At 35.9% G+C, this 27,872-nt stretch overlaps 1 long non-coding RNA gene across 1 annotated transcript; it reads left to right on the top strand.

Moving 5' to 3' along the window:
- The first annotated feature begins 1,673 nt into the window (after positions 1-1,673).
- Positions 1,674-26,992, top strand: LOC141504005 (uncharacterized). Its single transcript, XR_012473176.1, has 3 exons — positions 1,674-1,774; positions 3,969-4,168; positions 26,780-26,992. It is a non-coding gene; the product is annotated as an uncharacterized LOC141504005 (long non-coding RNA).
- Positions 26,993-27,872: the final 880 nt, after the last annotated feature.

The raw sequence follows: 27,872 nt of genomic DNA on the forward strand, positions 1-27,872 counted from the left end.
TCTTAAAATGTTGAAATGGCCAAAGAGAAAAAGATATATGAAACATCAATGAAGAGAAGAACTCATTAAAAATCACAGTAGACAAAATGGAAAACTGTACAAAAATTCACTGATGAAAATATTCCTTAAAATTAAAATTTAGGTGGATGTAGCCAAGAGTAAAGGCGGGGATTGCCCCAGCTCTCCCTCAGATGGCTCCGAATATATTTAAATAATAAATTCTACAATGGCTGTACTCTCAAAATGATGAAGTGAAACAATTTTCAAAGCCAAGAGAACTTGGAAGATCAGCAGAAAGGTTAGTTTCCTTGGCATGAGAAAGGATCACAGTGCAGCACAAGCCCCAAGGATCCAGGAGCAGATAGCCGGACTCCTTCCGCGCAGGCCAGCACAGGCATGGAATGAGGAAGCAAGCAAGAAGGAGGCTCTTGGCCACAGAAGAGATCAGTATCCAAGGACTTTAGGTCCCAGCTAGGCAGGCCAGTTGTGAGGACCCCACCCCAGGCACAGAAGACACACTCCAACCCCTGGAATGCCATGCAGCAGATGGGATTAGGTAGAATTATCTTAAAGCAAGGAGCAAGCCTCTAGCTCCTGATGTCCCAGTGCAGAAAGCCAGCGACCAGAACACTCCCCCCAAGCACAAGAAACCTTGACCCCCTGTACACCTGGTTTAGAGCTCAATTTTTAAAATGAATTAAAAATCTCCTAACAGTACTAATTATAGAAAGTTCAAATCCTTGGACTTTGAGCTTTTGAAAGAGCTCAAAAAGGATTATATAGATTAAGAGAGAAGAAAATTGGGAAAAAATGAGTATTATGCAGGAAAAATATGAAAAATTGATGAAGGAAATGCAAAGCTCCAGTGAAGTGAAGAAAGCAAAATGATGTTTAAATACAAATGAAAACTGGGAGGATGGACAGACAAGAGGGATCATTTCCTAGGGCATACTCAATCAAGAACATAGTTGATGTGGCCTTTTTTATTATAGTACACTATATTTGTCAAAAAGTCATTTATTTTGTGGTTTGTAAAGTCATGTGTTAGCACAGTAGTTCTCAAAGGGTGGTCTTGTCATCCTGCTTGAGATGTTCCTTAGACCTTTTCAGGTCAAGAGATCATAACTATTTGAATAATGATTCTATTTTAATTTCTACTATGATCACAACCTATACTTACAAAATCGAATATATCAAAACCTACATTAAGAAAAGCTCTTTGGAGAGGTCACAGCTTTTAAGAGTGAAAAAAGATGGAAAAAATGAATTATTGCTGTGTTCTGAATATCTCCCCCTTTCCTTCCCCCTCAAGGTACAATAGGAAGAAACTCATAGCAGTGGTCAATGTTTGCTTGCAGAAAGACCTGAGAGGGGAAGCTGAAGTTGTTCCTGAGTCACAGGGGCAGGGAGAATTTGGATTCATTGGGCAACATGACCTAACATCCTTGCCAGATAAGGAAGATAAGATTTTGAAAGTTCAAACTTCCAAAGAATCCTGGTGCATATGCACAAATATGAGGAGAAGGGAGGACTTAGGGAGACTGGGTAGAACTTTGGCTAAAAAATGGATTCATCAGAATGATGAAAAGTTATCCTGATAGCATCTTCATGTTCTAGGGTGGAGTTCATAGACTTTTTAAGTGTTATATTTCTGTTTTTGTTAACAGGCTCTTGCTTAATATCTTATGCACTATCTATGAGCTGTCCATACCCATTATTCATGTAGACTGAAAAATCACATGTGGGAGTTGGGGAAAATGAACATCTACAAGCTGTAAGTAAAATATGATGAAAAATTTCCTGGATTATGTTTTGCATAGGGCAAAGAGCCAAAGACAAAAACACGAGGCCAGAGAGTCTGCTGGGTATTCCTGGGCCAAAAGTTACAGATAGATTTGTGATTTTTATGAATGTGATTATAGTGGCTGAAACAAGATCCTTCATGAAAGTGTATTGATTTATTGGATATTCTCTTTATCAAGCAGATTGCAACCTATGTACCTTTTGGAACCTCCCTCTCATTTCCCATCCATATCTTTCTATAAATCCTCCTCAGGAGGTCCATCCAGCATGACTCTCCCCCTAGACCTCTTGACATAACATAGATTCCAGGAGAACAAAGAACTTTGGTATTAGGTTATTTTTTGCTCCAGTCATGTGATATCAGGATCACTTTCTTGCATATTGCATATGGCACACTGTATTACTCAAAATCCAAGGGTTTAAATAGTCTTTTCTCTAAACTATTCCGACACTTTCAGGGAGAGTTAGCCCAAAGAAAAAACAAATAGAAACCAAAAAGCAAGAAGGTTGCTAAAACAAAAACAAAGAAGTTCCTTGGGTTCTCTGAAAGTCTCTGTCAGTGGTCTCAAAGATTAATTTTATGCTCATTTTCCACAATGCTCCCATAGTTGGATCTCAGATAAATCCACTTGGAGGTCATGTTAATCCCTACTGTCCCAGGTCTGCCCTACCATTTCCTTGCTTGAAACAGTCCTAGATAACACTGTGACATCTTTCCAGTTCTACAAATTTCCCAACAGGACCATTTTATTTCTAGTTCTTTATCTGTAAATGAACAAATACATGGTCATAGAAGTATCAATGTCAAATTTTAAGAAAAGACCAAAATTGTTTGCCTCTCATGTTTTGGGGTTTTTTTCTGTTTATACAAGTCAATGGGGTTAAGTGGTCACACAGCTTAGTAATTATTAAATGTCCAGTGTCGGATTTGAACTGAGGTCCTGCTGACTGCAGAGCCAGTGCTCTATCCACTGTGACACTTAGATGTCCTCTATTTTCAAATGGGATCAATGACATCATAGTAAGACAGAGGCAGAGTTTCACAAAGTTGTCAGTCTCATATTCTCTTCCAGAGAGGTCAAAGTCCTCTGGCAAAGCAATGGTTAATATAAATAGAGTTGCCCCAGGAAGTAGTAGAAGATCTTGACAATCACTAAGTGGTGGGAAACTAGAGTAGAATAGAGATGAGACTTCATGAAATTGGTGACCAACTGACTATAAGGAGAAAGTAGAATTGAACTAAGCATAAATGTGTGTCATTTTCAATAATGCAGTATGGAACTGGAGAAATGAATGAACTGGGACCCTAAGTCTTATTGACATTTCTTACCTTCTGATGACAGTTTTAGCAGGTACCCAGTTCCTATTATTGTTAGTGGAAGTGGTTTGCTTGGTTATAATTGACAGAAATGCTCTACAATTCATGGTAGTTGTGTTTGGGGATCATATCAGTGTTAGCACTTCCAGATCTTGCATACTATTATACTACTCTGCCTGGAAGAATTTATCTGAAAATGTCTATCCTGAGATAAATAAGGAAAATTCAAGCAATATCTTTGATCAAGTTCATGCATCTTATTGTTTCTGAAGTAGTGTAAGTCTCCTTAACTGCATTTAAAAGTTAAGCAAACTTTTATTTTAAATAAATCACCATCTGTGTTGTGGGAGATACAATGTCCCTTTAGAGACTGAGAGTTAGTGAAAGGGAATAAATTCACATAGGCCCTGGGATTTTAAAATTGTTCAGGACTCATTACAGAAGGCTTACAAAGAGAACAGATTAAAACCTCCTAGAGAAGCAGGCTAGGTGAGGTCTGAGTGAGTGAGAGAGAGAGGGGACAGTTTAGGCCAAGTTTTTAGAGTCTTGCCCATTCTCTGGGTATTGAAGGAAAAGGGGAAATCCTTTCTGCCTTATGTAACCAACCAAGTAAAGGTTGGAAGCTGGGGTTTGGGAATGAAGAGACAATATAATTTTACATTTAACAATGGAACAATAGGATTTAATTTGCATACCAGGAGCAGATAACATTTTACAGTTTTACAAAATTTGACAGTATAAAAGATTACAAAATTTGTTTCAAATTACAAATTTCTTATATCCATAATTCTCTTTGTCATTTCCCCCCTCAAATTATTTGCGACTCACATTCATCTGAACTTTTCAGGATCCATTTGGAAGTGAAAGCATTTTAGTGGGAATTCAATTGAGGCAAAGTCCAAAGTATGTTGGCTGCCAGGACCAGGACAACTGGCTGGAATCCTGCAGAAGTGGCCACTGGAGATTTACAGCTGGTGACCGAGAGAAGTGAACCTTAGGGAAAAGACTGAGCAAGCAAAACCAAAGAAGGCCATTTAACAGAGAGAAGTAAGTAGGGGAAAAACCTAGAAGTTCTATAAAGAACAAGTATTATGTTTTATGATCCTAAGCCAGAATCAGAATATTTTTTCATAAGAACATGGGTTCCAATATAACAGATTCATTAATGTTTGCCACATTGAGTTGAAATTAAAAGCTCAAGAATTATATAAACAAGACTGTATATGTCCAATAAGTTTCTATTTTACCTTTAGCCGTGTTTAGAATGAACAAAAATCCTAGCTGAAGAATGGATCTCTCCTTTAAAACAGTTTAAAAATAGACCAATAAGCATTATCCTGATATAAATAGTCATGCTGATATTTCTTTTCCTTAAGGAATAAAGATAAAGAATCACATCCCATGTTAAAAAAAAAACCCAACATTAAATATTTGTCAATTACTAACAATTTTTAGAAGACAGAGTTCCAATGGCTTATTCTTATGCTTAATTATTGTGCACCTTAGCATGATTATGGCAATTTGCTATTAAAGAGCACACAGGGACATAAGGACATGATACCTTATGCATTATCTGTCCTTTACAGGCAGAGGTTGACTCTATAGAGTCAATTCTCTTCAATGAGTCAGGGTCCAGGTTTGTTAGGTAAGGGATTCCTTTAAAAGAATCCTATCCCAGTTGAAGCTAGGGTTGTTCTTTCAAAGGCCACTCACTCTATCTGGAGTACTAATGTCAAACCTCACAAGTCAAATGCTTTCATTGCCATATTGTTGTGTTTATATTTTAACACACCTGATGTCAGACAGATCAATTATCTTTATCTATATCTATATTAACTATATATCTATTCTATACCTACATCTATATCTATTGTACTTACCTATATTACCTATAATCAGAGCTTCAGGAGGCTTGAACATTTAAGGAATCAGAGTGTTCCAAACTGTGATTAGGATTGAGTCTCAGCAGAGAGATTCAGAGAAAAATCATAATTCAATTTTTTGCTCATGTACCTAAGGACATGAAATGAAATACAATAAGCAGAACTGGAGGTATAAAAAAATACAATAATCTTAATTCACATTTAGAACTGGATTTTTCTAAAAGCAACTTTTTACAATGAATCCTTTTTGTTATTAACCAAGTTTAAAATATATATATATATATATATATATATATATATATATATATGTATTATATATATATCTTTAGGTGACTTTAGGTGACTTTAAATTTCTAAGATGTGTTCAGATATTCAAGCCAATTAACACATGAATTATGATATTTTACAAAACAATATTCCCATTATTATTTTACACATTATTTAGTAATATTAGGAATCCAGTGAGTGGTCATGGCTTTGATATTTCCCTTTCAATAGCCTTACCAAATAATCAGTTATTAATTCCAGGCTTCAATACTATAACAATATTTAAATAGCTTTTATCTTCATAACAGATAACCAAAAATCATGTAACTGATAAAATTCCTCAGTATTTCACCCATCAAAAAGTTTTCTTACTAGCCACTACATAATAATAGATTACCCAAATTTTCACAGATCATGATTGTTTGTTACAAATAGCTACATTTTTTTATAAATACTTTATAAATTTATAAATACTTAAAATCTCAATTAACCTGGGCTGAATACAACACCAAAGGTATTCATCACAAAGCTTGTAATCTACATACATTTTAAAACCATAGATGAGGTTCAGTTTTTTCTAAGCCAGTGAGAGCCAGGAACAATTCAACTGCAGATAGTGCTGAGTTTATTTATTTTCAAGTTTAAACCTGATTTAAAGGAAAATATAGTCTGTAATTTCTAATTGAGGTCAAATGACATTAAAATTCCCGAGTAAGAAGGTACCTCAAATCCTAACTCAGTTACTGATTATTTAACATTTTTATAATAATTTAATTATAAAATAATTAAATTCAAAACATTAAATCAAAGGAATAAACATTTAACTCAGTAATAACAATCAGGAATCAATTCAGTTCTGAATTACACACACACACACACACACACACATACACACAAAGACACAGAAGGGCATTTAAGACACATAGGCACACACAGAAATAGGTACAATTCTTTTTGAACAAAGGTTATTCATTGAGCCAATGGTGTAGTGAGATATTCAGAATTCTGGCCAGTTCAGTCAAATCTCAAATGTAGAGAAATCAGTGAAGAGATGTGAAAAGACTCACTGAAAAACTATACAGACAGATATCTTTGAGTTAAAACTCATTTTTAAATAATGCACACATATATTTATATTATGAATTTTGAATTGTAACAATTAGAACCTGTCAAAAAAATAATTTTAGAATCAATTTCTTGAAGGGGCGGCTAGGAGGTGCAATGGATAGGGAACCAACCCTGGAGTCAGGAGTACCTGAGTTCAAATCTGGCATCAGACACCTAGCTGTGTGGCCTTGGGCAAGGCACTTGAACACACTGCCTTGCAAGAAACTAAAAAAAAAACCCAACAATTTCTTGAGAAACTTCATATGTAAAAATGGCCAATGACTAGTAAAAATTCCTTAATAAAATCAAATGCATTCTTAAGTTACCTTACACAGATCAAATCCAGTTATACAACTGCAGAGATCTTAGCTTATTAGCACAGGGTTTAATTAAAATGGAATCTAGATTTCCCCAATCCCAGAAATAGTCCACAAGTTAACCATAAATTAACTTTTGGATTTTCAGTTCCTCTTCTTTTAAATCAATCCCTCTGCTTCCCCTTCCCAGCCTCCAAGGGTGGGGCTCTCCTAGAGTTAAAGCCTTAAGGGAATGGGGGACTGGAATTCAGTAACCACAGGTAGGCCCAGAGAAGAGCCCCTTCACTCTGTCCCTTCCTCCCCAAACCAGGGAGAAGGCATGGGGGTTCCCTACACTATGGGGCAAGACCATGTTTTGGGAAACTTCCCCAGTCCTGTAGACTACATTACAGCTGGGACAAAGATCAAGCTTCTGGGCCCTAGGAGTTAAGAACTTCCCCTCCCCACCTCCCCACAGCCATCCGGAGAGGTGGGGGCTACAGAGAGGGAGAAAGAGATCAGAGAGACAGCGACAGAAGGAGAGAGAGAAGCAGAAACAGAGAGGACTGGAGAGAGAGGGAGAGAGACAGAGAGACAGAGAGGGAGGGAGGGAGAGGGAGAGAAACAGTTAAGTAGAGAGGACTGCCCCAATGAGAGAGGCAGTGAGTGCAGTTTAGGCAAAATTTTTATAGTCCTGCCCATTCTCTGGATACTGAGGGCAAAGGGAAATCCCTCCAGCCTTAAGTGATTGAAACCAGGTAAAAGGTTAGGAATGAAGAGACAATACAAATTTTACATTTTACAGTGGAATAATAGGAGTCGATTTACATACCAGGAGCAGATAATATTTTACATTTTTACAAAATTTAACAGTATAAAAGATTACAAAATTTGTTTCTAATTGCACATTTCCTATGTTCATAATTCTCTGCATCATCTGAGCTTAAAAAAGAGCCAGGTAGCCACTAGGAGCTCTTAGAGAGCTCATTTATACTCTCTGTGCTGGGCCATGTGGAGATCATGATTGTTGTTGAACTACAATATGAATTACAAATACCTGTGTAGGAAATCTCTAGAAAAGATCTCCTGAATCTGAACAATTACTTTTGCAGTTCTGGATGAATGTGTTCTAATTGGCCAGTCAAACTTAAGTCCTACTAGGAAGTACTGATCAATTCTATATATTCTGTTGGAGAAAATTCAATGGGGTAGGATGAGTCTTAAAACTCTAGATGAAACATTTTCTTTGAGTTTTGGTTAGGATAGAGCATTTTATATATATTTAAGGTATATATATATATAACCCTGAATGTAGATCAGTGCTTCAGTTAACTGAGATATTTTCATTGTAAAAATTATTATAACTCTCTGTGACTGAGTATCTGTTCTCCGGTTTTTATGGCTAAGCAGAGGAAGGTTATTCTAGTGCATAATGTGCTCAAATCTCACCCCAGATAAATATGAACTGTATAGACTTTACCTGTCTTGGTTTCTTCATATATGAAATTATGAGCTGGGTTTGGATAGCCTCTAACATCCCTCCCAACTCTAAATCTATGATCCCATTGATGCAGGGGAAAGAAGAGAATTGTGAATGTAACAGAAAGAATTTGGGTGGAGATGTTTTTGACTATCACTGACTCTTGAGATGTAAATTGACTAGAAGTAGAGAATTATAATTGTAACAGAAACAATTGTAATCTTAAAATGCTGCTTGGAGTGGAGACCCCCCCACCCCCAATTCTTAATGTACCATTGATTCATTGTTTAATGTAAAATTTGTATCCTGATCTCCTTGGGCTTTACCCTCTACCTAATTCCAGATTCAGTATAGAGGAAGGGCATTCACTTTTTGCCCTCTGGATGAGTGGCAAGACATAAAAACCTGGGTTGGACCCTGCCTTAGGGCTGGCTCAGTCTTCTCTGACAATGGCTCAGCAGATCCCTTGGCTGTTCTTTTATCTCTCTCTCTTTCCCTCCCCCTGGCCATTTCTATATCTTGTAACCTTTTTAATAAATTTTTGTTTTGATTTCCACCCATGCTTTCCTGAGTCTGAATAAAGATTCCTCATAGGCAAAATCGAATTCAAGCAGCCATCAGCTACACTATGATGATGAAATATTGTATAAACTCAGCCTCCTCTTCTAAGAACAGACCACCTTCATATTAGAGGTTCCAAGATCTTTCACAGAACTACTCAAGGCAAAATTACCTCTCAGTCTCCCACCAGGATGATCATCTCACAAATCTGTTAGTATCGTCCTTAGCAAGCATGAGCTGTTCATGTTAATTGTAGCTTATGAGAATCTGAAAGTCTGACCCAGTCACATCCAAGGAGCAGTCTAATGACCAGGGACTCCTGTGGTTTCTTACAGTTCCAGCTATGGTATTTATTTACCACATAATTTGATTATTCATTACACAAGCTACTGAAAAAGTTGTTTATAACATTTTTACCATTAGTGGTCTGTCCTAACAGATTTTTGACATATACTTATCAATTATCTATAAGAATGCACATGATGATCATACCACACAAGCTCTTATGATATTGATAACACTTGATAGGAAAAGAATTTATTCAGTACAAGTCTACCCCAAAATGGAGTCAGTTATGCTAAGCTGGTAAACTTATTTCTACTGCCTTTTTTAAAGGTAATAATATTATTCTTTCATTTTTGTTTCAGGATAAGATTGATTTTCTAAGATAAATATGATAAAACATTATATTGTTATATTTTTTGCATTACTCAAATTTATCAGAGAAAATACAGAAGGGAAAAGATCTGGGGTTAGAAGAGTGGGGAAATGAGGGAAAAGGATAAGAGAAAAAAGAGGGAAAAGAGTTAGAGAAGAAGATATCACAACCACTATAATATTAACCAGGGCACTGTCTCCTAGTTGTGCCTTTCCAACAGAACAAAAGAAAATCAGTTCATTTTTTGTTAAATTCCAGAGCAGAGAGAGAGAAAACAAACAAACCATAAACCCAGCTTTTTCTAGACAATCAATTTTATGTTTTTGTTGTTGTTGTGCTTTTTTGGGGGAGAGACAAAAGAATGAAAAGATAATTGAGACAGGTATGGAAAGCATCACCATAGTCATTTAAGTCTTCCTTTTATGCCCATTAATTGAGAAATGGCTAAACAAGTTATGGTCCACGAATACTTTGGAATATTATTGTTCTATAAGAAATCATAAATGGTCGATTTCCAGAGAAGCATGGAATGAGTTATAGGATCTGATGCTGAGCAAAGGAGGCAGAACCAATATACACATTAACAATAACATTGTGAGATGATCAATGTGAGGTATGTAGGGTGTTGGTCTTCACTGGGTGTGGAGGGGAGCCCTTAGGGAATCCATTACAAAGGGGGAATGGCCCAGCCAATCACAAGACTCGGAGAGTTTTCTTAATCCTATTCCAGGGATAGCCAACCCAAAACAGATCTCAAATGGTCAAGAGTGACCTAGAGGTCTTGACATAATGCAACTGTTTGTGCAATTAGGTAATTGAATATTAACCCACACACCCCCTGTGAAGATTGAGGTCCATTAGCATATCATGCATTGTATGATGCGTGGGGGAGATCATATTAGGGGCATGTCATGGAATGGGTGGACCTTTTAGATTGTAACTCAAATTCTGAGAGCCTATCAAAATCCAAGAGGGAAGGGAAAGACTTTCTGAAGCCCATAAATTACCTGACATTCCAAGACCAATTTGTGCCTCATGCCCAGGTGAGGTACCTGTACCTTGTAAGGTGTATCTTGCAAGATTCATGAATAAAATGTACAATTTTCTCTCATTCTAGCAGGTTTTTCTTTTCATTCATTTATAACAATTAACCTTGATGAAAGCAGCTCCTCTCAGCAGTTCAGAGGGCTAGGACAGCTGTATAAAATCGGCCATGGACAATGTTATTCCCATGCAGAGGAAGAAAATCAAAATGATACAGAAGGGGAAAAAACCCCCCTTCAGAATCTGATGAACACTTTTAAAAATGATCTCTTATGTATCTCTTTCCCTTAAGCCTAATTCCTCATGCTGAAAATGACTAATCTGTAAACATGTTTATAAAAAATTTGAATGTAAAATGCTAACCTGACTGTCACTGAGGGGAGGGGGAGTGGCCTGAGAACATGTGAGGAAATTTTGTAATTTAAAATATATATATATATATATGCAAATGAAAGAAAAATATTTTTAAAAAATTTTAAAAATGAATTAAACAAAAAAAGTCTTCCTATTATCTCTCATGGCACTTCCAAAGAGAATCAAATATCTGGGTCACCCCCCCCAATACATTATTTTATTTTTTTACCAAAGGAGATTTATGTTATGAGGTAAGAGCTCTGTGAAACTGAACATTGTTACCAATGAATAATTTTGAGAGAAATTAGTTGGTGGGAAAAATGAACCTGGAAGGAAAAGTGACCAAAAACCAGAAAGAAGTAGAGAGCAAAATGAAGGTCAATTCTTGGTAAGAGGTGGTAGTTACTGAATTACTAAAACAGCAACAGCAGTTTTATCATTACAAATGTGTATTTGTTGGATGTTCAAAATTTGATATTACATGATCAAAAGTTCGAAATTACATGATAAGAACAATGTATTCTTTCCTTCCCTGTTGTCTTTAGCCAGGATTTCACCTTCTAATAGTGTAGGGTGAGAATAGAGCTTCAATCCCTTTCAAAGCATATTTTGAGTCACTTGTAGCTTAATATATATATTTATTTATATGGTCCCTTTGCAGATGCACTGATGTAATGAATTTATTGGATTGAAGCAGTTTTCTCAGTAGGTGGAATTGTTGTCAGGTTGGTGTCATCAATTTAAGACTGAGAGGCCTTAAAGGTGAAAGAATTCACCTGACCTGGAATTTTAAAACTGTTCAGGATTTTATACAAGTTTGCAAAGTGTGTAAATTGTTTAAAGGCAGAACTGAAGAACAAAGACCAGGTGATTGTCTGAGTGAGAGAAAGAAGAAAGTGTAAAGGAAAATCACCAGGAGACCTGGCTAAGAGGGACAGGACAGACAACCATAAGGGCTGGCTTAGTCTGGCCTCATGGCATAGGGCCCCATGGTTCTCCAGTGGGCTAGAGCAGGGGCATGTGATCTAACCTAGAAAGAAAGAAAGAAAGAAGAAAGAGAGAGAGAGAGAGAGAGAGAGAGAGACAGTCCTCCTTGCAAGCTGAAGGTAGGGTGAAGAAGAAGGAGGCTTCTCCTCTGGTCTACTCAATGCACTTCTGTAGTAGGTCAGAAAAGGGTGGCTCTTGGGGAGTGGTCCAGCACATGGCTCCAGGTATTTTTCAATAGGCAAGTTATATGCTGGTTTTTCCTCTCCCAAGGTGGGTGACCATTCAGTCCCACACATCATTTCCTGTCATGCCATCATATGCTTGACCCATCAATGACCAAGATCTGGTAGATTACAAATCAGAAGCTAGAGGAAGGGGAACAAGCTGAGGTCACTCCCATCTTGGGGAATTCACATTGAACAATGAAGAAACTTTGAACAAGAGGGAGTGACAAGATAGATACAGACAATATTTATCCTCATGCAAAATTTGTTTCCAATCACAACATCCCCTATGTCCACAACTCCCTTCATCTGAATGTCCAGGAGGCTACATCCATGGCCCCTCTCAGGCTTCCTTTAGCAAGGCAGGGAGATATTTTCTTTGGGTTAAACTCTCTTCACAAAGAGGAATAATCCAAATGAAGATTTTTCTGTTTCATCCTGGGTTATAAGAAAGTTAAAAGAAAGAAGACTGCTCATAGCAGACTATTCATATAAATGCTATAGCTTATCTTGGTGCATTAAGATTATTTCCCTTTCCATTCAGATGGATTTTAGGCACCTTGTTGGTCTTCTACTTCCTGATTTTAATTTGCATAGTTTCTGAAAATATATTTAACATTTACCTTTTTGCTTATGAGAACAAAATGCTAATAATACTGTTGTATACTATACAAACCCCCAGTATACTTTCATTTAAAAAGGTGTGCTGTATGTACCTTGGAAAGAGTTCTGGTTTTGGAGTCCACTGCACATATGGATACATACCCATCTTTGGATATTTTCTGGCCTAGAAAGGGAATTAAAATATATTAAAACAAAAATTAAGCTTTGTTACTTGTGGATATCAGTCTTTTCAAAATTTTCCCCATTCCTTTTCCATAAATAAATCTTCCCTTGTAATATCAAAGAAAAAGTAAATTAAAGTTTCATGGCACCTTTATGGATGGCATATGAACTCTTCTGCATCTATAGTCCCAATCTCTTTAGAGAAAGAAGGGAACTGTGTTTCATTGACTGGACCAATGGTTATCACAAGCTATTATAACAATAACTCTTCTTTTAACCCTCCAAATTTATTTTTTAATCTAAAATGGTAAAATCAATTCACTTCTCCAACAATAGAAAATTAGTGGGCCTGCCTTTCTATATGAATGTGTTCACCACTGACTTCTCCATCTTTTATTATTTACTGCCAATTTGTAGGATGTGAGGTAAAACCACAGAATTGTTTTCATCTGCATATGCCTTGTGGAGGATGTTGCATTTTTTGTCATTTAGCTTGCAAATCTTCTTATGAGAACTTATTTTCATATCCTTTTGAGAATGACTCATGACTTTATTTGCATTCCTTATAGATCTAGGATATCAGAATTTTTTAGTAGATATCTGATGTTGCCAATGTCATTGACTTGAGTCAAGAAACTTCCTTTCCAAAAGCAGATTTGTACCTTCCCTGCAATTTCTAGTTATAGAGAGTAGCCTGGGGCAGTAAGAAACAAGATGACTTTCAGCTGGGATCAACCACATGACTATTTTTTGTCAGAGGTGAAAGTTAAACCCAGTTCTTTCTGATTGACTTCCTATCCACTTTACCACACTACCTCTCACCTGTGTGTAAGGGGACATTCTGTCGGCAACTCCTTTTGTTGAAAAGAGATTGTTAAGTTGATTCACTGAGAATGTGGAATGATGTGCCCATGCAGAACCAGCCTGCTGGTCTGTGTCACAGGCAAGACTTGAATCTAATTCTTTTTGGCTTCAAGGCTAATTCTAGATCTACTATAGTTCTTTTATCTTTAATGTGAAAATGGTCTTTTGTATTTTATGATAACATCTTTCCCTTTTTTGGTTAAGAATTCTACCTAGAGAATATGGCAGAGTAAAGGCAGAGACTAGCCCAGGTTCTCTACCAAACCACTCCAAATACCTAATGACTCTAAATGACTCTAATAATGATTCTAAACAAAGTGTAGCATGGCAGAGCTCACAAAAAGTCCAGGTGAAACAATGTTCCAGCCCAAGATAATTTGGAAGTTCCTCTGGAAGAACAGGGTGAGAGAGGAATATAGAAGTCCACAGAGCCACTGGGGCCACACAGGAGTGAGCAGACCCCAGCCATTCAGGAACAGGAAGTTGGGTGACTGAGTTCGAGGTAGCAATGGTGGTTTCCAGTTGTCTTAGCCCAGGGAATGACATGGACAATTTAGATGGTCAGTTGGAAAACTCTGCCACATGCCAGAGGGAAAGGAGCACAGTTTAGTGCAGGTCCAGGTCTCGGGAGCCAGGGATTCAGCAGCAGCAGCTGCTTCTGGAGCTCTAAGTCCACAATAAGGGGGTCAGAAGGGCATTGCAGTGGTCTCTGTTATTCCTGAGACAGGACTCTGTTGCTTTGCCTATACTCAGATCTGGGTTGCAGTCTTGGACCCTAGTCTCAGTCAGAGGAGTGCTTCCACAACAGAGCTTACTGTCCTATTAGAGCAGGGACTATCTTCACGGTTCCAGGTCAGAGAGGTGTGTTTATGGTCACCCACAGATCAGAGTACAGACTAGGAGAGCAGTCACAATCTCTCATAAAATCCTGGAAGAATTGAAAACTTGCAGGGCCCTAGAAGTAGCTCTGAAAACAACTCCAAAAGCCCTCAAAAGCTTGGGATTTTGTGTCTTCTGAGCTGGAAGCAGAGCCTCATCTTAGAGAAGAATTAAATTCAAGTCATAGGTTAGAGAAATGAGCAAACAGCAGAAAGAAAAAAAAATTCAACTTTAGACATTTTCTCTGGTCATACGGAAGATCAAAATACACTCTCAGAAGATAACAAAATCAAATTTTCTGCATCTAAAGTCTCCAAGAAAAATATGTATTGGACTCAGGCTATAGAAGAGCTCAAAAAGGAATCTGAAAATAATATAAGAGAGGTAGAAGGAAAAATTTGGAAGAGAAATGAGAGGGAGGCAAGAAAACTGAGTCAACATCTTAGTAAAGAAGTTACAAAAAAATGCTAAAGAAAATAACATCTTAAAACCAGTTAGGGGAAAATGAGGTCCAAAAAGACAATGACAAAAAGAATTCTGTAAAAAGCTGAATTGGCCAAATAGAAAAGGAGATAAAAAAAGGCTCACTGAAAAAAATAATTCTTTAAAAGGGAAAGGGAAGTTGATGACTTTGTGACAAATTACGAAACAATAAAACAAAACCAAAAGAATGAAAACTAGAAGAAAATGTGAAAAACCTCATTGGAAAAGCAACTGATCTGGAAAACAGACCCAGGAGAAATACTTTAAAAATTATTGGACTGTCTAAAAGCTATGACACTCCAAAATGAATCTAGATGTCATTTTTCAAGGGATTATTCAGAAAAAAGTGCCCTGATATCCTAGAAGCAGTGTAAAAGAGAAATTGAAAGTATCCACTGATCAATTCCTGATAGAGATCCCAAATGAAAACTGCCAGGAATATTATAGCCAAATTTCAGAGTAAAGGAGAATTATAGTATAGGAAGCCAGAAAGAAGCACTTCGATTATCCTGTAGCCAGTCATGATAACACAAGATTTATCAGCTTCTACATAAAAAGGATTGTAGAACTTGGAATATGATATTCTGGAAGGCAAAAAAAAATTTGGATTACAACCATTAATCAACTATCCAGTGAAATTACACATTTTCTTTCAGGGGAAAAGATGGACATTCAATGAAATATGGTACTTTCAAACTTTCCTGATGAAACGACTAGAGCTGAACAGAAAATTTGATCTTCAAATACAAGACTCAAGGGAAGCATGCAAAGTGAAGAGGAAAGGCAAATCATAAGGGATTTGATGTTGAATTACTTATATTCCTGCATGGGAAGATGATACTGATAACTCATAGGAATTTTCTCATTTAAGAAAGCAGTTAGAAGGAGATTATGTAGATAAGTCACAGGTGGAAGTTGAATTTGAAGGAATGATCTATTGAAAAAGATGGAGTTAATGATATTTCACATAAAAGAGACAAGATAAAAGCTTCTGCAGTGGAATGGAAGAGATGGAATAATAATCACCCTAAATGGATATAAAAGTCTATCTTACTCTAGAGGAAGGAAGAAGAGGAAAGGAATGGGAGAAAGGGAGTAGGAGTATGGTAAATAGGAGACAGAAGGTAGGGAAGACTGTGAGAGGGAGTAATCAGATGTAAAAAACTTGAGGAAGTACAGAGTGAATGGAGAGAGAGAGAGAATAAAATAAATGAGGGAGTCGGGGATTGGGATGGAGGGAAATACAGTTTTCAGTTGCAACTATGGAACAAATATTGAAACAAGTTTCTCTGATAAAGACCTCATTTCTCAAACATGGAAAGCTGAGTCAAATTTTTAAAAATGGAAACTATTCTTTAATTGATTAATGATCAAGAGATATGAATAAATTTCAAATGAAAATATCAGTGTTCTCTATTTAAATAATTTTTTTAAATGTCCTAGCTCACTATTGATAAGAGTGATGCAGGTTGTAGCAATTCTGGGGTATTACCTTATACCTATTGAATTGGCTTGTAGGATGGAAAGGGAAGACAGTTGTTGGAGGGAATGTAGGAAAGATGAGATATTAATGTTCTGTTGGAAGAGTTGTGAATGAGTTCAACAATTCTGTTGTACAATTTGGATCTATACCCAAGGAATTATAAAACGATGCCTACTCTTTGATCTAGCAATGTCACCACCAGGGCTATATTCCAGAAGAGATGAAAAACAAAAGTGAAAAGGACTTGTGTGAATAAGGATGTTTGTAGCAACTCTTTTATGGTGGTAGAGAAATAGAAAATGAGGAGATGCCCATCATGTGGGGAATGGCTTAACACATTGTGGTGTGTGATTAAAATGAAATGCTATTTTCTTATAAGATGATGAACAGGATGCTCTCAGTAAAAAACTTGCATAGTCAGAGCAATGGGAAATGTACTGTGTACAAAGATACATCAGTGTTGTAGGATCAGTTGTGAATGGCTTACCTTTCCTAAGCAATACCCAATACCCAAGGGACAATAAAGGACTTAAGATGAAGTCAATCCATCCCAAGATCAGAGCTGATGGTGTCTGAAAACAAACTGAAGGATGCTTTTAAAAATTTTTTCTTGGGTTCTTCTGGGAGGGGTGGGGGGTTATGTTTACTTTTAAATCATGACTATTGTGATTTTTTTAATGACTACACATTTTACCCTTTATCAAATAACTTGAGGTAGGAAGAAGGGAGAGCATCCAAATTCTAAAAGTGAATGTAGAAATTTAAAATAATTAAAATAAGAACCATACCTATAGCTTAGTTGTAATTGTTAATAGCACTTTTCTCATTTTCCTGTATGAACCATTTATATTTAGGTCATACATCCTATTACAACTAGTTTGAGGTAAATGGTATAAAATGATAATCTAAAGCTTTATTTCAAAAAAATTATTTTATAGCTAAGTGGCTTTTTTTTTGGTCCATTAGGGCATATTTGAAAACTCAATTTATTTGAGAGTTTTTATTTCTTGGTTTACTGAACACTGGACTACTGTATTTAATTGCTCCTGGTTTCTCTTATTTTCTGAACTACTTTTAAAAACATAACAATACTGAATGCTGTTTCATAATGTAGAGATGTTAATTGTAGATCTCTTTTATCCTTGTTTCAGAAAAAAGAAGTTTCCTTAGATTCTGGGTCTTATGTTTCACCAAGTGAATTTTATTGTGTTTTTCTAGTTTTTCCCTTTGGTTCTTTGCTATAGAACATAGGTTGAAATTACTAGTTCCTCAATTATCTTCCTTAACTTTTTAAACCTTTATATTTGTATTTATGCATGTATGTAAAGTATGTTTGTCTGTATGCAATTGTTTTATAGATATCCAAGGAAGGTGTTGATAGGTTGGATCATAGATATTTTATATGCTTTGCAATTATTTTGAATAAAATTCTCTCATTATTTCATTTTTTATTGCTGTATAGGAATGCTATTTTTTTTTTTTGGTTTCCATGCTAAACATTGATCAAAATTGAAAGTATTGAGAGAAAAACCATATCCTAAAGGAAAAAAAAGAAAATATAAGAGATAGCAAAATTAGGTAATAAGAGCTTTTTTAAAAAAAATTAAAGGAAATAGTCTTTAGTCTTTGTTTAAACTCCACAATTCTTTGGATACAGATGGTGTTCTCCATCACAGATAGCCTAACATTGTCTCTGATTGTTGCACTGATGAAATGAGCAAGTCCTTTAAGACTCATCAATCCCATGTTGCTATTACAGCATACAATGTCCATCTGGTTCTGCTCATCCCTCTCAGCATCAATTCATGCAAACCCTTCAAGGCTTCTCTGAATTTCCATTCCCCCCAGTTTCCAATAGAACAATAGTATTCCATAACATACAAATACAACAATTGATTCAGTCATTCCCCAATAGATGGACATTCACTCATTTTCAAATTCTTTGCCACCACTAACAGGGCTGCTATGAATATTTTTGTACAAGTGATGTTTTTACCCCTTTTCATAATCTCTTCAGGGTATAGACTCAGTACTGGTAATGCTGGATCAAAGATCCAGAAAGTTTGGATGAATTCAAAGCTCCACCAACAATGTGTTAGTGTCTGAGATTTCCCACATGCCTTCCAGCAGTGACCATTATCCTTTCTGGTCATATTCGCCAGTCTGAGAGGTGTGAGGTGGTACCCCAGTGATGCTTTAATTTGCATTTCTCTAATAAGTAATGATTTGGAGCAATTTTTCATATGACTATACATCACTTTGATATTCTCATCTATAAATTGCCTTTGCGTATTCTTTGACCAATGGGGAATGGCTCTTTTCAAAAATTTGACTCAGTTCTTGGTATTTTTTAGAAATGAGTCTTTTGTCAGAAATATTATTTGTAAAAATTATTTCCCAATTTACTACCTTTCTTTTGATCTTGGTCATAAGGGTTTTGTCTGCATAAAACCTTTTAAATTTAATGTAATTGAAATCATCTAATTTTTAATGATGTTCCCCATGTCTTCCTTGTTCATAAACTATTCCTTGATCTTCAAGTTTGCTTATAATATTTTTTTTATGTCTAAATCCTGCATCCATTTGGATCTTATTTTGGTATAGGGTTGAGGTGTTGATGCAATCCTTGTTTCTTCCATACTGGCTTCCAATTTTCCCAACAGTTTTTATTGAAGAGAGAGTTTTTTATCCCAACAGTTGAACTCTTTGGTTTTATCAAACAGCAGATTACTATAATCACTTCCTGCTATTGCACCTAGTGTATTCCACTGATCCACCACTCTATTTCTTAGCCAATACCAGACAGTTTTGATGACTGATGCTTTATAATTTTAGTTGTGGTAGTGCTAAGCCACCTTCTTTTGCACTTTTTTTCATTAAATCCCTGGAATTCCTTGACTATTTCTCCATATGAATTTTCCTACAATTTTTAAAAGCTTATTAAAGTAATTTTTTGGAATTTTGATAGGTGGGGCACTAAATAAGTTGTTTAATTTTGGTAGAATTGTCATTTTTATTATATTAGCTCAATTTCTCCATGAGCAGTTGATATTTGCCCAGTTATTTAAATCTTGTTTCATTTGTGTGAGAAGTGTTTTGTAGTTTTTTACATAGAGTTTCTGAGTCTGCTTTGGCAAGTAGACTCCCAACTATTTTATATTGTCTGAAGTTACCTTGAATGGTATTTCTCTTTCTAGCTCTTGCTGCTGCATCTTTCTAGTCATATATAGAAATGTTCAGAACTTAGGCATGCTTATTTTATATCCTGGAACTTTGCTAAAGTTGCTAGTTATTTCTGGTAGTTTTTAAGATGATTTCTTGTGATTCCCTAAGTATACCATCATGTCATCTGCAAATAGAGAGAGTTTTGCCTCTTCCTTCCCAATTCTAATTCCTTCAATTTCTTTTTCTTCTTTTATTACTGAAGCTAACATTTCTAATACAATATTGAATAGTAATGGTGATAATGGTAATCCTTGTTTCACCCCCAATCTTCCTGGGAATGTCTCTAGCCTATCCCCATTGCAAATAATGCTTGTTGATGGTTTCAGATAGATGCTGCTTATTATTCTAAGGAACAAACCATTTATTCCTATGCTCTCCAGTGTTTCTAGTAGGAATGGGTGCTGTATTTTGTCTAAAGTTTTTTCAGCATCTATTGATATAATCATGATTTCTGATAGTATCTAACAGTTTTCCAAATATTGAACCAACCCTGCATTCCTGGGATACATCCTACTTGGTCATAATGTATTATCCTAGTGATACTTTGTTGTAGTTTTTTTGCTAATATTTTATTTAAGATTTTTGCAACTATATTCATCAGGGAGATAGGTCTATAATTTTCTTTCTCTGTTTTAACTCTTCCTGGTTTAGGTATCAGCACCATCTTGGTGTCATATTAAGAGTTAGGCAGAGGTCTGTCTTCACTTATTTTTTTCAAAGAGTTTATAAAGAATTGGACCTGATTGTTTCCTAAATGTTTGATAGAATTCACTTGAGAATCCATCTGGTCCTGGAGGTTTTTTCCTTAGGGAGTTCAATAATGGCTTGTTGAATTACTTTTTCTGAGATAGAGTAATTTAGGCATTTAATTTTCTCTTCATTTAACCTGGGCAACTTATATTTTTGTAAATACATTCATTTCACTAAGATTATCAAATTTATTGACATAGAGTTGACCAAAACAATTTTGAATTATTACTTTAATTTCCTCCTCATTAGTGGTGAGTTCACCTTTTTTCATTTATGATACTAGCAATTTGGTTTTCTTCTATCTTTTTTTTAATCAAATTAACCAGAGGTTGGTGAGTTTTATTGCTTTTTTTTTATAAAATTGCTTGATTTTATTTATTAGTTCAATAGTTTTCTTGTTTTTGATTTTATTGATTTCTCCTTCAATTTTTAGAATTTCTAATTTGGCATTTAATTGGGTTTTTTAAAGTTGTTTTTCTCTTTTTTAGCTATATGTTTAGTTCATTTATTTCCTATTTCTCTAATTTATTCATGTAAGCATTTAAAGATGTAATGTGTCCCCTGACAGCTGTCTTCTCTGCTTCCCATAAGCTTTGATATGTTGTTTCATTATTGTCCTTATCTGGGATGAAATAATTCTCTTTTTAATTTGTTGTTTGATCCACCCATTCTTCAAAAAGAGTTTATTTAGTATCCACTTAGTTTTAGATCTATTGTATTATGATCTGAAATGGATGTATTCACTTTTTCTGCCTTTCTGAATTTTGTGTGAGTGGCATATACTGCAGTAAGAAAGTATATTCGTTTCTCTCCCCATTCAATTTCCTCAAAAGGTCTATCATGTCTGTGTTTTCTAACAATATATTTACATCCTTAAATTCCTCCTTGTTTACTTTATGGTTATATTTATCTAAATCTGAGAGTGGGAGGATGAGGTCTCCCACTATTAAAGTTTTTCCTTGTCTATGTCTTCCTGTTACTCATTCAACTTCTCTTATAATAATTTGGATGCTATACCACTTGGTGCATATCTATTTAGTATTGAAATTGTCTCATTGTCTATGGTACCTTTTAGGAGGTTAGAGTTTCCTCCCTTATCTCTTTTAATGAGATCTATTTTAGATCCTTATCTGAGATAAGGGTAGCTTCCACTGCTTTTTTCACTTCACCTGAATCAAAATATAGTTTGTGCCAACATTTTACCTTTACTCTATATGTATCTCTTTGCTTCAGATAAATTTCTTGTAAGCAGAATATTGTAGGATTCTGTTTTTAATCCACTCTGCTATTTGCTTATGGAAGAGTTCATCCCATTCACATTCAAAGTTATATTCTTTATTGCCCTCCATGCTATCTTCCCTCTGTTCATATTTACCCCTTTTTTCACTTTTATGTTCCCCAGTGTTTTGTTTCTGAATACCACCACCTTCAGTGTGTTTCCCTTCTCATATCCAACTCCTTCCCCTTTCTTTCCCCTTTCCCTTTGCCCCTGCTTCCTTCCCTTCCTTTCATTAGTTTCTCTCCCCCCCCCCCCTTTTAATACTTGAAAGGTAAGATAAGTTTCTTAACTGAGTCCGATGAGAGTAAGATTTAGGTGGTTCTCACCTCCTCCCTCCTTCCCTCTATTGCAAAATAGGTCATTTGTACCTCTTTATGTAATGTGATTTACCCCATTCAATCTCCCCATCCCACTATCTTTTTACTGTTCCCCTCTCCCCCTTTCTAAGGAGATATTTTAAATCATTCTGTCAGAGTCATGCCAAAATATACTTTGGCTAAGTATATTCTCTCTAATAGAGTTACAAATCTCAAGAGTTATGAGAATCTTTCTCCCAGATGGGGATATAGTCAGTTTCATCTTACTGGATAGCTGTTTTTTTCTCTTTTCCCTTATTTTACCTTTTCATGTGTCTCTCCAGTCTTCTGTTTGAAGTCCAAATTTTCTATTTAGCTCTAGTCTTTTCATCAGGAAAAGGTGGAAGTATCCTATTTCATTAAATGTCCATCTTTTCCCCTGGAAGAGAAGGCTCAGTTATGCTGTATAGAGGATTCCTGGCTGCATTCCAAACTTCCATATATCACATTCCAGGACTTTTGATCCCTTAATGTTGATGCAGCCATATCATGTGTAATCCTTATTGTGGCTCCTTGGTATCTAAATTGTTTCTTTCCAGCTGTTGGTAGGATTTTCTCTTTTATCTGATAGCTCTGGAATTTGGCCACAGTATTCCTTGAAGTTTTCAGTTTGAGATCCCATTCAGGAGGGGATTGATGTGTTCTTTCAGTTACTATTTTGCCCTCTGGTTCCATGATGTCAGGGCAATTTTCCATCGCTAAATCCTGTAATATTGAATCCAGGCTTTTTTTTCTCTTCAGTCTTTTTTGGAAGTCCTTTGATACTTATGTTGTCTCTCCTGGATCTGTTCTCCAGGTCAGTGGTTTTGCTAATGAAGCATTTTACATTTCCTTCTATTTTTTCATTTTTTAGTTTTTGTGTAATATATTGTTGTCTCATTAAGTCATTAGTTTCCACAGATTCCATTTTTTTAAGAGAAGAATTTTCATTTACCTTTTTGCAATTCTTTTCCAATTGATCAATTCTATTTTTGAAGGAATTTTCCATATGCTCAATTGAGGTTTTGAGAGAATATTCTCTGCATTTGCCCACTAGGTTTTGAGATAATTATTTTCTTTTTTCATTTGTCCAACAGTATTTTCTAAGGATTTGTTTTCTTGTTGCAAAGTGTCAATTTTCTCTCATTTATTTCCCAATTTTTACAATTGATTTTTAAAGTCCTTACTGATCTCTTCTAAGAAGTCTTTGTGCACTGGTGACCAATTCATATTCTCTTCAGAAGTTTGAGCTCTGAGTTAGTAGGGTCTTTGTTTTGAGGTAGCTTCCAATAGACCCCTCCCCTCCTTCACGGACTTTTCTTCATTTTCCTAGTATCTTGTGTTGGGGGAAGGGCTGGTTCACAGATTGAAAACCATCGAGGCTTTGCTCCCTGGGCTTAGTAACACCATGTGTGCTAGTAGGGGGTGCTAGAGGCTTTCTTTTTAGTTTCTTTGCACTTTATTTGCGACCCACTCCCTAGGCCTCTGGAGGGGGTGGTGAGGAGAGCAGCAAGGTCTGAATTATCCTTGAACAACGTGGTCTAGGCCCTTGGGCTATTAAGTTAATTTCATTATTCACTTAGTACTGAGACAGATCTGCTGCCCCTGACCCTGGTGGGCATGGGGGGGTGGAAGTTATTATTGTGTTTGTTCTGGGAAAAGTCCCTTTGTCTCATAGGAATGGTGAGAGCAGTTCAACTGGAAGCTGGAGCTCTCCTTCCTGCTCTCCTGTCTTCTCACAAAGACAAAGCTTCTGAGAATGTTCTGAGGTTAATCCCAGGACTCACCACATTGCCCCTGTACTGGCTTGCTCTCTGCCCCTGGCTTACCCACGTTCCTCTGAGACATTAGCTCTCCTTTGTTATTTCTGCATTTTGTGGATTTGAATTCTGTTGAGAGGCTTTATTTATATTAATTCTGAGGGAAAGCCAGCCACAAGACCTTAGCATAGCCTGACTTCTCTTTGGTTTTGGCCAGAAGTAGGAATACTATTCTTAAAAACTTGTTTTATATACTACTTCTTTAGTGAAACTACTAGTTCTCATTTGTTTCAATACTGATTATCTGGGGAGTTATTTGTAAGCCATCGTTATCTGCAAATTGGGTTATGTCCCTCTCTTACTACCTTGTCACAGATAGCATTTCTAGTAATATTTCCCACTCACAGTAGTTCCCCAAAAAATAGATACAGAGAAGAGATAAATAGTGCCTGCTAACCTAGGTACAACAGAGTAGCAAGAACCCTGATTCACTGAGACACTTTCATACAACCCAGGTTCCCCCCTGATGTCACCGGAACCTGCAATTAAATATATCATGTATTCTAGAGTGAAGTAGATGATCATAATGATCTTCTCCTTCACTTAGATCTTGCTTTAGTATAAATTTAGAAAGTCAGAGTTTATATACACAGTTTATATTCCTGGGGTCAAATACATGTAAGGAGTAAGAGTAAGGACATAGAAATACTAAAATACCATAAATGAAGAAAAAAAAAATCTAAAACTAGGCAAAGAATGAAAATCCAAAGGGCATGGTAAGGAAGTGAATGAAGGACCTTGGTAGGAGGTATCAGTTTAAAACCAAAAACTGACTTTTTATAAGACAACTAACCCTAATACTTGTAAACAGGAGGGCTTTGGTTATATTGAGTTTATTTTCAGTATTAAAGCAGATTTAATAACACTCCTAAGATCATTGTGGTTAAATGTTTCCAATGTAAATTCTTTTTATTTTTTCTTTTGGACTCTTCACTAAATGTCAGTAAATGCTGACAACTATTTTAGTAAATATTTGGACAGAGCCAGAAATGTGATTACTGGTAATGTGTCTAACAAATATAATTCATAATATTTATAGCTATTACTTTAGTATTGAGATTCTAGCATTGAATTCACAACAAAGCTATAAAAATACTACACTTCATAAACTTTACTTCACTAATATAATTTTCCAGAAAAAATCTACTCAGTAGTTCAAATGTCTTATAGAATGATTTTGATTAAAAATGTCATATTTGTTATATATTCACACTTGTAACAATGTTAATAATATGAATAGATTTCTTCTTATCTAATTCTATTTTCATCAGTCCGCCTACTGATAAATTTCCTGGACTCATCTGCCAAAAAGAGACTAAGTCTTAGATCCCAGGTAGATTTTTTCTCATTGCAAAGTGTAATTTCTATTGATAATCTGGGCTTACCCTTGAAGTACTCCCTCCCCCAATGCATGTTTCTTCTTTGTAACTTATCATCACAACTTCCCTAATATCTCATAAGTATGTGTTAGAGGTGGGATTTGAGTCTGGGTCTTCTTGATTTCAAAGTTTCTATCAGTCATGCCATGGTACATCTTTCCAGGTATATCATTGATTGTAAATTAGTAAAATGGATGTTTGATTTACATTTTCCCATAAGAATTGGTTGATTGGAACTAATTCTGCAGTATCAGATCACTCTATCTAGAAAATAGTTTATCAACCTAGGAGGTTGAACAAAGGATGCTTAGCCTCAGCCAACTTCAGGCAACATTATTTCAGTTCATGGCCAGTGAGTTTGTCCTACTGAGCAAATATGCATGGACTTAAGAAAATATGTGGATAATTTGTTCACTTTTCAAACAGATCTATTCAAGCAATCTTGCTGAAGGTAATGAAGAAGTGAGACTACAGACAATTAGGAAAATGGACTTTTCCCAAGTCACTTCACAAGTCTATATTGGGGTGGAAAAGTTAACTATTAGTCACAGGGTTCTGATAACATACTTGATTACTATGTTTTCTGTAGGGTCACAGAGCTGAAAGGGACCTCAGAGATCCTGTGTATTTAGCAAACCTATATCTAATAGCCTCACTAATCCTCAATATACTGTGGGAACAAGAGATATTGCTATTTTATTTACATTGATGAGATATATGTTATTTAGCTCGAGCTTCCAAGCTGCCCTCCTCTCTTTCTCCTGGCAAGCTTCTCAATCACCAATTTCTGTGACTGACTAATAATCATTCTCTTAAGGATTTTTTTCCTTTTTTTTCATCTTGGATTATCTTCTTTCCTGTCTTAGAAGTCTTCTCACATAATGTGAAATGTTCCTTCAGTCCCTGTTTACTTTCTTCCTGAATGGAGGGATCCTAACACATAAAATTGAGGAATGCTAATTACAAGAGAAATATGGCAAATCTTCTTTAGGGGAGAATCTGTATAACCCCCGGAGAATCCATTTTAGCTGCATCTTATCTACAAATGCACTAAGATATTACTGATCTCTAGCAGGCTTTCACTGATATTAGCATAGTCTATTCCAGCAGACAGAAAACTAAGAAAAAAAATCTAAAGGTTAAAGTAAAACCCCCAATTTGTTTAGCAGTTGGCTATAATTAGTAACCTATCTTTTTAAGTCAAAACAATAGGCATTTAAGAATTTACTATATGAGGGGCGGCTAGGTGGCACAGTGGACAGAGCACTGGCCTTGGAGTCAGGAGTACCTGAGTTCAAATCCGGCCTCAGACACTTAATAATTACCTAGCCACACGGACTTGGGCAAGACACTTAACCCCCTTGCCTTACAAAAAAAAAAAAAAAAAACTAAAAAAAAGAATTTACTATATGAAACATTTACTGTATGAACGTTGAGTTAACAAGATGGGCCTGGATTCAAGTCCAGAAAACCTGAATTCAAATCCAACCTATGGTATTTATTGTGTGACCTAGGGAAAGACACATCTCTGTTTGTCCAAGAGGCAGATAGATGCCTTGATGCATGGAATTCTGGGCCTGGAATCAGGAAGACTTGAGGTCAAATTCAGTAGAATTTGAATCCAAATCCTCTGACTGTTGGAGAGAATCAAGAAGATTTCTGAGTGATAAAGCATGCCAACTACATCTTGACAAAAATCTTAAACCTAGAGGAACAGAATGATGGATTTTCAGGTAAGACCAATGTGTAATTTTGTTTTTCTTGATTATATATTTATTACAAAGGAAGGACTTTCACTTATTTATGTGTTTTTGTGGGTGGGAGGGAATAACCTGTGAATAGTGAAAGTGATTTAAAAAAAGATAAAAAGAATATGGAACTTTAAAAATTTGCTTCAAAGTCCTTTCCTTCACTCCTCCTTACAATGAATATCCAACAATTACAAAGAGTCAGTGATGAGACATATTATCAAACTTCTTGATACCGAGGTGGTAGTTTTAAAGGGAAAGAATGCTTCAAAATTCTGAGCTCACTTTTAAGATTTTACGAGTTGAGAAGCAGAAATGCTAAAAAACTTACAAAACCAATTTGGAAGTTAGCAATTTTATTTGTTTTTCTTGCTTTCTTTTACAAGGCAATGGGGTTAAGTGACTTTCCCAAGGCCACACAGCTAGGTAATCATTAATTATCTGAGGCCGGATTTGAACTCAGGTCCTCCTGAATCCAGGGCCTCTCTCTCCACTGCACCACCTAGCTGCTGCTAAAGTTAGTAATTTTAAAATAACAATATAATCATTAACATTAAGAAAAATAAAAAGTGTCATCAGATGCTACTTAGTAATATAATTCCATTAAAAAAGGATTGCTTTTCCACACCCAACCTTAAGATCATTCAATGAATGAAGTTTTTGAAAGATACATAAGTTTTGATGTAATCACAAATGAAGAAATATAATAGTAGTAGCTAAGTAAGAGGATCTTCTCTAATAACTTATCAACCTGTTTATGAAGATATCATTCAGAAATTGTTGTACTAGCAATATATACTGGCAGGGAATCCTGTCTTATTATAATTTTTTTTTAGGTTTTTTTTTTTTTTTTGCAAGC

This window comes from Macrotis lagotis, unplaced genomic scaffold (assembly GCF_037893015.1).
Source record: "Macrotis lagotis isolate mMagLag1 unplaced genomic scaffold, bilby.v1.9.chrom.fasta BILBYCTG019, whole genome shotgun sequence".
In the NCBI taxonomy this organism is placed as follows: domain Eukaryota; kingdom Metazoa; phylum Chordata; class Mammalia; order Peramelemorphia; family Peramelidae; genus Macrotis; species Macrotis lagotis.